Genomic DNA, 12,087 nt, shown 5'->3' with positions numbered 1-12,087 from the left:
ATTGTCTCTTTTACTCTCTTCCCACTCTCAGTTGTCTCTTGAGCCCTTCCTACAATCAATTTGTCTTTCTCTTCATCCTCCATCACCCTTGCCACTTCACATTCAGCTTCCTCATCAATACCTTTGCATCTATGGAGACCTAGCTCCATCTCCTTATTCTCCTTGCAATGATTTGTGAGCAACTGAGCCCTTCTATCTCCAGGTAACTACTCCTCCGTCAGCCCTTCAGGAACAACTGTTTGTTTTTTTTTCCCTGCTCCACTTCTATACATCCTCCAGAGCCATATTATTATTAAAGTCATACGCATATACAGAGGTCACATACATTGACAAAGAGGCTGTGTTGGTGCCTTGAACCATTGCTTTAGAGCCCAGTCTGTCTGTATCCTGTTCCCTGAAACAACTTCTTTGGCTCACAAACTAATGTCAACTAAACTTGTCTGAAAAGGCTGAAAGATAATTCTGTTCCAACAGGTTTGGGGAAAAATGAGTGCCAAAACAGGGCTGAAGTAGCTCAGCTGGGAGAGCGTTAGACTGAAGATCTAAAGGTCCCTGGTTCAAGCCCGGGCTTCAGCAGAGTTTTCTTGTAGTTTTTTGTGTCCAGTGCTGGGCTCTCCAGTACAAGACAGACATGGACATACAGGAGAGAGTCCAGTAAAGGGCCAGGAAGATGATGGACTGGAACATCTCTCATATGAGAGGTAGATGAGAGACCTGGGACTGGTTGCCTTGAGAGGTTGTGGAGTCTCCATTTTTAGAAATATTTTAAAACCACCTGGATGTGGTCCTGGGCAACTGGCCTTAGGTGGCTCTGCTAGAGCAGGGGGTTGGACCAAATGACCTCTGGAGGTCCCTTCCAACCATTCTGCCTGTAGAGGACAAAGACAAAAGTTTATGTCTAGAGCAGGGAAAAGCAAGGCTAATATCATCCTCATATTTCTATTAGCAGTGGCCACCTGGCCAATCAGCACAACCATCCGGGCTGACCAACCAGCCAACAAACAGCTGTGATTAAGATTAGGGTATCAGAAGAACCAGACCTACATATAAACAAAGGCAAATTTATACATTCCGATCCTTACAGAACCATTTACTGAGTTCAACTTTTTCTCTTTTTTCTTTTTTTCAGACAAGCTAATAGCTCTGTGGACAGAGACTGCTTCAAAATTATCTCATCACCAGCTCTGAAATCCCAGTCTCTGTCATCTGTTGCAAGATCTGCAATGCTACGTCACACACAGAGCCCCCAAATAAACTTCCGTTCTCATTTAAGACACCATCTGTGTCCCATTTCTGCAGTGCTTGGCAGAGATCGCTTCCCTTCTATGGTATGTTTGTTCCCCTTGCTGAGCTGCAGCCTTCTTCGGAGGTGGGAAAGTCAGCGGGTGGAACGGATGCCAGCAAGCGGAGATCAGTCTGCTGCGACAGCGTCCTTGGGTAGCAGGGTGCTCTTGGTGTTCAGCCTTGGCCAGGCGGTCCTGGAGCAAGCTCAAGGGCAGTCCCACGGAAGAGCTGGAGCCAATACGAGGTCACGTTTGGCTACAAGAAAAGGAAGAGGCTTCGGTGGGATGTTGGCCGTTAATGAGGGCAAGAGCAGTGAGGTGAGGAAGAGCCAAGTTGGGAACATCATGGACAGGTCCAAATGCACTGGAACATCCAGTTGCTCTAGGTCCTTTTAGCAGGTAATCGATGGAGTTCATAGCCTTGCCTTCCTATTATGCAATTAAATTAAGCTTTATTGCATAATTCAGACAGCTGCAACCCACAACAAAGGATAAACAGTCTTTAACTTAGGCTTTCCATCAAACCAGCTGAATGATTCTGTGCAAATTGCATTGCTATGCCTCAGTTTCCCTAGCTGTAGCAGTGACATCTGCCTTCCCTTACCTTCCCCAAGTGTGGTGAGAGTTAACTTGTAGGTGAAAGTACTCTGTGTTCTCAGCTTGTTTTTGTGTGCTATCCCAGCACGTGTCCCCACGGATGATGCTGTATTACTCACACACCTCTCAAATCCTCTTTTTCTCTAATTCCTTTTATTTGCCAGAACTACGAACAGTCATGCTATCCAGGAAAACACAGCCTTCATAATGCTGGCATCAGCGTCACTGAGCTGTGCTCAGGAGACTGTTCCTTAGGAACTCCTATGACTTTCAGGTGAATTTACCTCAAACTTGATTGGAAATGAGGAGGGGGGAGCGATAAGAAAGAAGAGGACAGCTCGTCTCAGAAGAACAGTGAAGAATGAGGTAAATAATGAGGAAACAGTGTGGGAAAGAGCATGACAGACCGGAGATGATGTAAGAGACTACAGAAGCCTGGGTTACCATTGATACAGACCATTTTAAATGGCCAAGAAGGACTTTGGGATTCATCTGGAAAGGGAGACTATCACATAAATGGAGATGAGAAAAACATGGAACATTTTGCATGTCATGGCAAAGGCTAAGAGAGATTGAGTGTTGTCTGTGTGTATCTGGAGGAGATAAACGCCAAGGATGAAGAATAAGTGGTTGAACTAGAAGGCAGCATGGTAACAACCGGGTTTAAGCTGGTTAAGGATGTGTGCTAGCTGTAAATTCAAAGGTTTCTACCAGTGGGGGTACAGCAGCTCTTGGTGAGCTCTTTCCTGTCCTTCAGGAAGGGCAACAGCTGCCAGAAAAGTCTTGTAGTGGGTCTTCTAGGAAAGGGGGTTTACTACATGTAGTGGCTGGGAACCACCTTCCATCCTTGATTTTCATTTTGCTGCACAACTGTCTCTGTTGCTGCAGTGGCTGGTCACACTGAGGATACTCAGGTTTCATTAGACATAACAAAATGGATGAAGAAGGCATGATGAATCAAAACCTTTTCTTCTCCATTGTCCTTCCTCAAGTAATTTTTTTTAAAAAAGGTTGAGATCTTGTACAAGCCACAAAACCCAGTGAAACACCTACACACCTAGGTTCTAGCCTACTTTTGGAGCTGTTGTATTCCTCTTTGCTTTTGAGATTGTAGCCCAAAACTCTTCTTGGACACTGCTTGCTTACCTTTAAGCATCCAGCAGTACCAGCTTCCATAAATTAATTAATGCCATGTGAAGACAGCCATGTCATAAATCCTCCTTGACAAAAATGAAGGATCTGAAGAACAATAGAAGGCATAGGGGATGTGGGAAGGTAGAACCAATGTGTGATGTTATTGTCTATAAATTTTTGGTCTTACTTGAAAGAGACTATCACACCTGACTCTCACTGACATCAGCCCATGACCATGGTATACAGTGACATTTTGATCAGTAATCTCATTTTTCAGCTTTTCTTCAACTCTACATCGGACTTTCCTCCACCCCTTCCCAACTGTTCTTCTCCTGTCCCCCCCAACAATAAAATGGGCTGGCAAAGGTGGCTACCATGGGGGGATGGACATGGGAGGGAAACCGTGGCCCCCAGGAGTGACAGCAGAAACCCTCTAGCAGGGGAATAGGAATAACTAGTAACACATTTCCAGATCACTGACTTGCTTGCTGTCTGTGCCGCCCACCCCCTCATCTTGGCTGGCCCGCCAGCTCCAGGCTGAGTACACCCACCTGCGAGAGGGAGCCAGCCTGAATGGCAGCAAGGGAAAAGTTCACCTGGAGGGGAAAGCAAGCTGTCCCTGGAGGAGGTGAGAGGAGGACGGGGGATCCTGTGAAATACCACGGTTGCATTTTGAGAGGGACTTTCTGGACTGAACCTGTTCTGGGAGTATGTAAGACAGGAGGGGGGGGTTAGAAGAGGTGCGTTAGCATCCTTACCGATGTGGTATAGAGGGGAATGGATCATCCAGAAAGTTTAGCTCATTTAGATTAATGAACCCATTGCATATTCCTCAGGAAATCTCTCTTCCACATTTGCAAACACCGCTTGACTTGGCTACAGTGTGTGAGACCGCCTTTTAACTATTTATCTAGGCAGCTGCCAGCCCTGGAATGGGACAAATCCCCCAGCACTGCTGGAGGGTTAATGCTGCAGATGGCTATAGGCATATTTGCAGGTGTTGAAGATGTTTGTGGTGTTTTGCCTCCTCCTCCTGACATCTCCTGTCTCTTTTTTTTTTTTTTTTTTTTTGCCTTGTTTATGTTTGATTTCCTCCAAGAGGACACGTTTGACCGACCTGGGGAAGTCACGGCTCACTTCCCACACCGCCCCTCGTAGCTGAGGCTCTCAAAGGTCACACCAGGGATGCTGGCATCTGATTCCCATGTGTGTTGCTTGGATTCCTCATCAGCACATACATGTTTGGACTCGATGTCCTCAAAGGTCTTTTCCAACCTAAATGATTCTATGATTCTAAACTGGTAAATCATGTTTCTAGAGGTATGGTGTCTTGATCTCAGGTCCTGCTCCTCCAGAAAGACATCTTTGGGAAGGTCCTAGCGTGCAGCTCCAGGCTCCAGCAGCCTTCCCGTGCTGTGTCACTGTGTTTCCCCTGTCGCACACCAACACAGGAACCTTTACAGGGCTGGCAGGAAAAAGAATTTCTATTTTGTCACTTCTCAGCCAGCCACAACTGAGAAGACTCGAGAAACGAAAAACTCTCTCATCTTGGTGGGTGACCACATGCTGTCCATGAATTTGGTAAGGACTGGGTCCTCAGCTAGAAGCAAATGCTGTCTCTCCCTATCCTGTTGCAGACTTGACGACTGGTGCTGGCCAGGATTTAGAGTCCTGAAAGCCTGGTTTTAGAAGCTCATGTCCTGAAGGGCTTTCAGTTCCAGAGAGCTATCAGAGTCTCAGGATTTATATTTCCTAGATGCCAAGACCCTTTCCTAAGGGTTGTGTAGGTACAGTTATGCAAAGTTTACAAGCCAAGAGCTCAGACACATGAGCTGAGCTGCAAGAGCTGTATGCCTATGAATTACAGTCTGTAACAAATCCAAGGTAGTTTGTGTTACCTGAGCGCATGGTGGGGCTAAGGTTGTGTGCAGGTACCTCACATTTGCTCCAAAAGTTTCAGGCAGCTGAGAGGTGCTAATCTATTTAGTGGGGAAAGCCGATTGCATCTCCAAACCCTGAGCTAACAGGTCTTTCCCCAGGGAAGCACTGAAATTACAAAGGAACTGACTCTTACGTCTACTGACTATACTGAGAGGCTGGGAAAAAAAAGGAGCTCTTAACTTAGAAACCTGAGTTAAACGTTTAAAGCTAGAGGTGATGATCTGAGACCTTAGGAACTAAAAATCCTTGGGCTGAAAAAAACGCACATCCTCAGTGGCTTTGCAAGCCTTCTAGTCCTGGCTTTATTTACTTTTTTTTTTTTTTTTTAAAATTATAGGCTCCAACATTAGGGAGCTTGCATGGCAAATCTGTAGCCAAGGTAAAGTCGGAACTCTGCTTTTGCAAGCTTTCAGGTTGACGCTGTAGCTGCAAAACTAGCTTCCCTCAAGCAACAGGCAATCCAGCACATCTGTGGCCACCCATCAAGATCTTTAATGGTGTGGCTTTAAAATCAGCAGGCAACTGTACTGCCTCTCACTCAGTCCGAGTAAAGAAAAGCTGCCGCCGTTTTCTATGCTAATTTTAAGGTTTTCAAAAGCCCATTTAATTTCTCTTCCTCCTCCATATACTTCTCTCTCTCTCTCCCTCTCTCTGCCTCCTCCTGCAGAGGTGCCAAAGCCTCCTCCATCAATTTGTGAGAACTTCTGCTTGAAAACTAGAGCAGAGAATCACCCACGTAACCAGGCTGGCATGAAAATATCGGAGGCAGAGACACTGACTCAAAATGACTCGAGGAGTTTCCCCGTGTCAGGGTGAAAGAAATGGGAGCCTGGAATCGACTCCACCAAAATCCCTGGAGGACGAGAGACCTGTCCAGCATGTTCTGACGACGGCCAGTGAACTTGCTCCTTAGGAAGACGTTTTTGCATTTGTTTCTACTGTCTGTTGATTTTTAATTTTATCTATTTGTTGCTTGCCTGGGACTTCCAGTGTTCCCAGATCTGCTTTTTTTTCCCCATAAAAAAAACCTTAACAGGGCAGGCTTTCTTCCCGACATTTCCAATTGCTTGTAACGAGGGATTATAAGACATAGTTGAATTTCTGCAGACCGAAGCAAATGTTTCCAACCCATGTGGCACAAGTCAAGTAGCTTAAAAAGATGATCTAAGTGTAGTTTAAAGCCTTACATACTATCTAGTAATTATAATCACTCCTGTACTGGATTCTCATACTTTTTACATTAACTACTTTCCTGAATTTGCAGAGCTTTGCTGAGGATGTTTTCTGTGCTGCAGGTGCTTGTTGGGAACCAAACTGAAAGCCACCCACCCTTCTGCATGGAATACCAAACTCTTCCCAGTCTGTCACCTCCTGGGTGCTCCCAAAGGTTGACAGAAGAGTATTCGCTCTTGCCCCAAACTGAATCGCACCCTGGGCAGGGAAATGAAAATCTCTGTATCTCAAAAATGACAGCAGGAGCTCCACAATCCTCTTTCTCTGGGCTTTTTTGAATACAATTTGCATATTTAAATAGCCTACTTCCACTTGTAATGAGCAGTGCTTCATGTTCTCTCCTTTTCCTCCACTAGCACCTGCAGTCACAAATAAAATTAGGCTTTGCTATTCAAACCGAAAATAAAGGGTAGCCCATTGCCCCAAAAGTTAACAGCCCAAATACTTAACAGCCCAAGTAACATTCTAAGTTGCAAGTAATTAATCAGCCATAGATACTAAATCCAAGACCCTTCAAAGGTATTTTGTCTGTCTATTTACTTTAGTACCTCTGAGGACCTGAGCTGGATCCAGAAAGTATTTTGTTATTCTCCAGTTTTAGCATTCAGTGTTCAGAGCGGATCATGGACAGTTGCTGCATTTGAAAGAGGAATTTTTGTCTCTTTCTTTTTTTTTAATTTTTTATTTTTTGCATGACGCACAACCAAACCCCATTTTAAGACACTGTTTAGACAGTGAGAAGAAATCCTAACTCAAAATTTTCCAGGGGCTTGTTGGATGACCTGAATGGAAGAACCACCCTGATCCTCATATCTGCCAGCTCAAGACCAATATTTTGTAAGTGATGTGCAACGTCATGTACACCAGGTGAACTAGGACCCCCGTGCCTTTCAAAATCCAAGCAGCATCCGCTGCAAAAGACAGGCAGGGATGGATTTGCAAGCTCTAAGCTCAGTTTTTGGAAAAGTTGACAGTTCAGCTGAGCTCTTAGGAATGGTGAAGGGTGGTGAGGGGTTATCTCCCACATCGTGGACTTCTGCTGGAGGCTCCTTGGGGCAGAACTTCTCCTCAGCAGTAAAGACCTTGCTTACCCCAGGCTCTGTCTAAAGTCAATGGGGATAGTTGGTACCTTAGAGGATGATTCAGGCTTCAGCTGCCAAGACGTTAGAGGCCAACCTCACCAGCTCAGACGGGATGAGAAAGGGCAGGGTTGAACATGCGCAGACCTAACCTGCTGCTGGAGGGTCTGGATGGAAGCTCCTGTCTCCCACTGATGCAAGGACTGCAGGACGGATCTCAATGCGAGCACGGGTGATCTTCATCACGGTCTGGACTCCACACAGGTGCACAAAAGTGCATGTTACCTTTATTGACCACACACAAGCTGTCTGTTCATGGCACAGCGCTGCTACGCCTCCAAGAGCTCTGCACTGCAGCACAAACCAAGCCTTAATGTCTTTATGCCTGGAGTAGTAATCGCAGGATTATTGCTCCCATGGCATGCAAATAATAATCCTCTCTTTTCCTCAACTTGTAGCTGCCATGTAATTTAGAAAATTAATCTTCAGGGCTGGCAATGTCTTTTATTGTCTGTGTGTGCTGGCTGCCTCTATCTCAATCATGACTAGCTCGCTCTGTCAGATCTCAGAGCACTTTCCAAAGGACTCTGGAGTACTTTACCCAATTTTCTGATGGGTGAAACTGAGGTATGAATAAAAGAATTGCCTTCTCCTCAAGCTAACCATTGGCAGAGCAAGGGACAAAGCAGACATGCAGTCCAATTAGCCCATATATTACAGTAGGTCCTACAAGGACATAAAAGGAAAGCAATAGCGAAAGCACTCTGTGGAAATGCAAACTATCACAAAACCAATCAGCGAAATAGAGAAGACGATGCTGGGAACATGCACGCCTCACCCTGTGACCTTTTCATCAGGGCAGCTGTATTGACACTGCAGCAGTGATTCACAGCAACTGCAAATCAGAGGTCTGGGGTCTTCTGTCTGACCCCATAAAGGACAACCGAGCAAGCATTGCATATGCAGTAACCCCCGGTGTGATCTGCATTCAGTAGTTTCAGTGGGAACTTTCCCAGGCGTACTAACAGACCCACTCATGCTCCTACAGTGACCACATGCCTTGCAGGTTTTTTTTCCTGTTTACTCTGTTGTTTGGGGTTTTTTTTGTCTGGTTTGATTTTGTTTGGTTTTTTTTCTGGAGGAAAGGGTTTTAAGCTCCTGCTGAGGATTTTCCATATACTTAGCTTTCAGTGCAGGCTCCTGCATCTCAGCAGCAGTGAGATATAGCTCTGGTGCTGTGCGGTCAGGGTGGATGCGTGCGGACTGATCCTTGCCAGCATTCTTGGTGGGAAAGGTGGAGAGAGGTGTCACGAGGATGGGGGAGGACAGCAGCAGTAAATAAGGACTGAAGGCATTACGAGAAAGAGGCAGAATCACTCGGAAAAGCAGAAAATCAGAACTGAAGGACACCAGCAGAGCCGTGAGCGTTTGTGGGCGAGAGCTGAGGGCTGGAGCTGGGGGCTCAGGAAAAGACGGTCATCGGGGTCTGACATACGCTGATTGATTAATTTTGGGGCCCCAGTGCCGAAGGGACCCGAGCGGCGGTGAGAGGAGCGAGCTGCGTGTGTGTGGGCTGGGGGAAGGTGCTGGCAGGGCAGCCACCCCCACGCTGCCTGCCTCCCACCGCAGTTATTCATCCCGCACCTTCCCTCGCTGCCTCCCAGTGAGCAAGCACCAGCGAACACAGGACGCTTTTAACCCTTCTTGGAGCCAAACGTAGGGAAACTGGGCAATTTTGGTGCTGAGGTTTGAGTCGGAGCTGTTTCAGCCCGGAGGGAGCCAGGTTGTCGGGAGAAGGAGCAGGCAAGTAAGCTGCTCTCCTCACTTCTGGCAGCGCTGCTTTACGGCCTTGGGGGATTTCTTTATGTCCTGCAGCGTGAACATGAAGGCCTGATCGCTAGCATCAGTGGGAGCCTTTTCTTTGCCTTCCCACAGCTGTGGATCAGGCTGGTTGTGGTTTAATCCCAGCCAGCAGCTAAGTACCACTAAGCTCACTCCCCCTGCCCCAGTGGGATGGGGAAGAGAATCGGGGAAAAAAACCCACCCAGACTTGTGGGTTGAGATAAAGACAGTTTAATAGGACAGAAAAGGAAGGGAAAATAATAGTAATACTACTACTAATAAAAGAATATACAAAACAAGTGATGCACAATACAATTGCTCACTACCCACTGACCGATGCCCAGCCAAACCCCTGAGCTGTGGTGCCCCCCAACCAACTCCCCCCAGTTTTTATACTGGGCATGATGTAATATGGTATAGAATACCCCTTTGGATCCTTGGGGTCAGCTGTCCTGGCTGTGTCCCCCTCCCATCTTCCTGTGCATTCCCAGCCTCTGCTGGCAAGGCAGTATGAAAAGCTGAAAAATCCTTGACTTAGTGTAAACACTGCTTAGCAACAACTAAAACATCAGTGTGTTATCAACATTATTCTCGACCTAAATCCAAAACACAGCACTATACCAGCTACTGAGAAGAAAATTAACTTTATTCCAGCTGAAACCAGGATAGGCTTCAAAGCAATTTGATTGCAGCTACCTCCTTGAGAACAACGGTGTCGGCTCAGACTGGGCATCCTCCAATACTGTTCATCAACAGATACCCAGTGAGGAGTAAGGACATGGCAAATGCACATGATAACCCCCTCCCCAAATCTCTTCCAGCCCTGAAAATCTTTCCCACCAAAAGAGGTGATGGGAAATGCCAAGTCCTCTGCAGGGAGAGTTATAATGCCAAAAGCAAATACAACTGGTCTGTCCTGGGGGGACTAAGGCCATCTGGTAGGGCACATCCGTCATGGTGCTAAAACCTCCCCGCTGCCTCAGCAGAAATAGATTCATTATGTCCAAATCAACCTTGGGAATGGTTCCTGGCCCCTGCTATCCCCTGAACTGTGTCTGGACATTGCCTGGGAGGACAGGAGTTAGCCCACTGAAGCAGTGTGGAGGAGCACTGGGCAGTGCTTAAGCCCAAGCACTGGCCTTATTTAGATCTCCAGCACACTTGCTAAACCATGAGTCTAGCACCAGGTCAAAATACTGTTTAGCAGGACTGCTTGAACGCTAAGCCTGTGCCATCCCACTGCTCTCTGACTCACACAGCCTGTGTGTCTGGCATCTGATTTTCTTCTGCCCTTAGGGCTCAAGGCTGCTTTTCTCCGGTGTGGTAGATGAGGTCAGAGCAGTTCAGCATAGCCACAGAGTGTAAGCCGTTCTTAAACCTGAGGGCAATGCCTGGGATGTACATAAACAACTGCCTGAGGTCTGTTTTCATAACAAAATGAGGCCCCAGGTGTATACCAAATTTGATATAATTTAATCTTGCACATGGACCACCCAGGAGGCTCTGACCTACTCTAATCCAGTTTGGGGACCGGGAAGCTCATTTCCAATTTAGATGAAGATGTAGACAGTAGGAGTAAGAGTCAAAGGGAAGGCATTTTCTACTTGGTGCATCCTTGAGCCAGAGGATATTGCCTGATTATGTCATGTCTGCAAGGGGTGGTGATGGGTGAGCGGCTGTTATATTTCCTGAGCTGTGCAGGAGGGCAATGTATCTTCTGGCCGTACCTAGGAGTGGGTGGTGGCTGCTGATAGAGGCATTTGCCCAGCAGGACTCATGGAATCTCTTCAAGGCTTAAGCAGGTCATGACGTCATTGACTTACGCACAAGTTGTTATTCACGTCCTGATCAGGGAAGTTATCTCCTGGAAGTGCTGCAGGATCTGATAGGGTTACATCCAGAGATAACAGAGCACCACCAGAATGACAGGGAGAAAGAAGATATCTCTGCTGTATTATGGAGGAGGGACTGGATGAGTATCGGGGTTGATCTTTGAGAAATCAGTAGTCAAAGGTTCACTGATGCTCACTTCTTTTTTTTTGGATGTCTCTGCTGATTGTCTGAAGGACTCCACAGACCAGGAATTAGTCAGAAAGGGATGGAGAACAAAACACAAAACACAAAACACAGTTACTCAGTTGTAGAACTCATTGGGGTGTCCACACATTTTATAAAGGTCAGCGTAAGAGTAGAAAAGGTTGAAGAAAAGGTAGAAAGCTTCATCAGAGATCTGGAGGTGTTTTCCTATGAGCAACAGGTAGACACACCAGAACTCTTCAGCCTGGAAAAAGACAAATTTTAGGGACAGGAATTGCTGCAAGGTCAGTTGTGATTCAGACTAAAATCAACTTTTTGACAGCGTATTTTTCCTTTTCCCAAATCACAGTTTTGGTTTCCTGCATGGCCCCACACGCCAGTGCGTTAACGTTACTACCTCTTTATGGGGCACTCCATGACATGTAGGATACCCCCTGATACTTTTCATTTACAGGCTGAACAGCTCTCTCAGCCTTTCCTCATAGGAGAGATGCTCCAGTCCCTTCATCATCTTCACAGCCCCTCGCTGGACTCTCTCCTGTATGTCCATGTCTCTCTTGTATTGGAAAGCCCAGCACTGGACACAAAAAACTACAAGAAAACTCTGCTGAAGCCCGGGCTTGAACCAGGGACCTTTAGATCTTCAGTCTAACGCTCTCCCAGCTGAGCTACTTCAGCCCTGTTTTGGCACTGATTTTCCCCAAACCTGTTGGAACAGAATTATCTTTCAGACTTTTACCATTCAAACTGGCTTGGTGGACACTTGGCTCTTGTCCTGTCACTGGGGACTACTGAAAGGAGCTTGAGTTGAGTCCATCCTCTTTACAGCCTCCCTTCAGATACTTATATACATTGATGAGATCGCCCTGAGTCTTCTCCTCTCCAGGGGTTCCATGGGACCTTGCACATGGCTGAACTACAAAAGGTTTCAGAAGTATTGA

General features: G+C 46.5%; 2 non-coding genes across 2 annotated transcripts; one reads left to right on the top strand and one right to left on the bottom strand.

Annotated features, from left to right (window-relative positions):
• The first annotated feature begins 503 nt into the window (after positions 1-503).
• Positions 504-576, top strand: TRNAF-GAA (transfer RNA phenylalanine (anticodon GAA)). The gene has a single exon. It is a non-coding gene; the product is annotated as a tRNA-Phe (tRNA).
• An 11,175-nt stretch (positions 577-11,751) lies between these two features.
• Positions 11,752-11,824, bottom strand: TRNAF-GAA (transfer RNA phenylalanine (anticodon GAA)). Its single transcript has one exon. It is a non-coding gene; the product is annotated as a tRNA-Phe (tRNA).
• Positions 11,825-12,087: the final 263 nt, after the last annotated feature.

Source organism: Haliaeetus albicilla, chromosome 3 (genome assembly GCF_947461875.1).
Source record: "Haliaeetus albicilla chromosome 3, bHalAlb1.1, whole genome shotgun sequence".
Lineage (NCBI taxonomy): Eukaryota > Metazoa > Chordata > Aves > Accipitriformes > Accipitridae > Haliaeetus > Haliaeetus albicilla.
The sequence above is the reverse complement of the archived record's forward strand: the minus strand, read 5'-3'. Positions and strand labels throughout refer to the sequence as shown.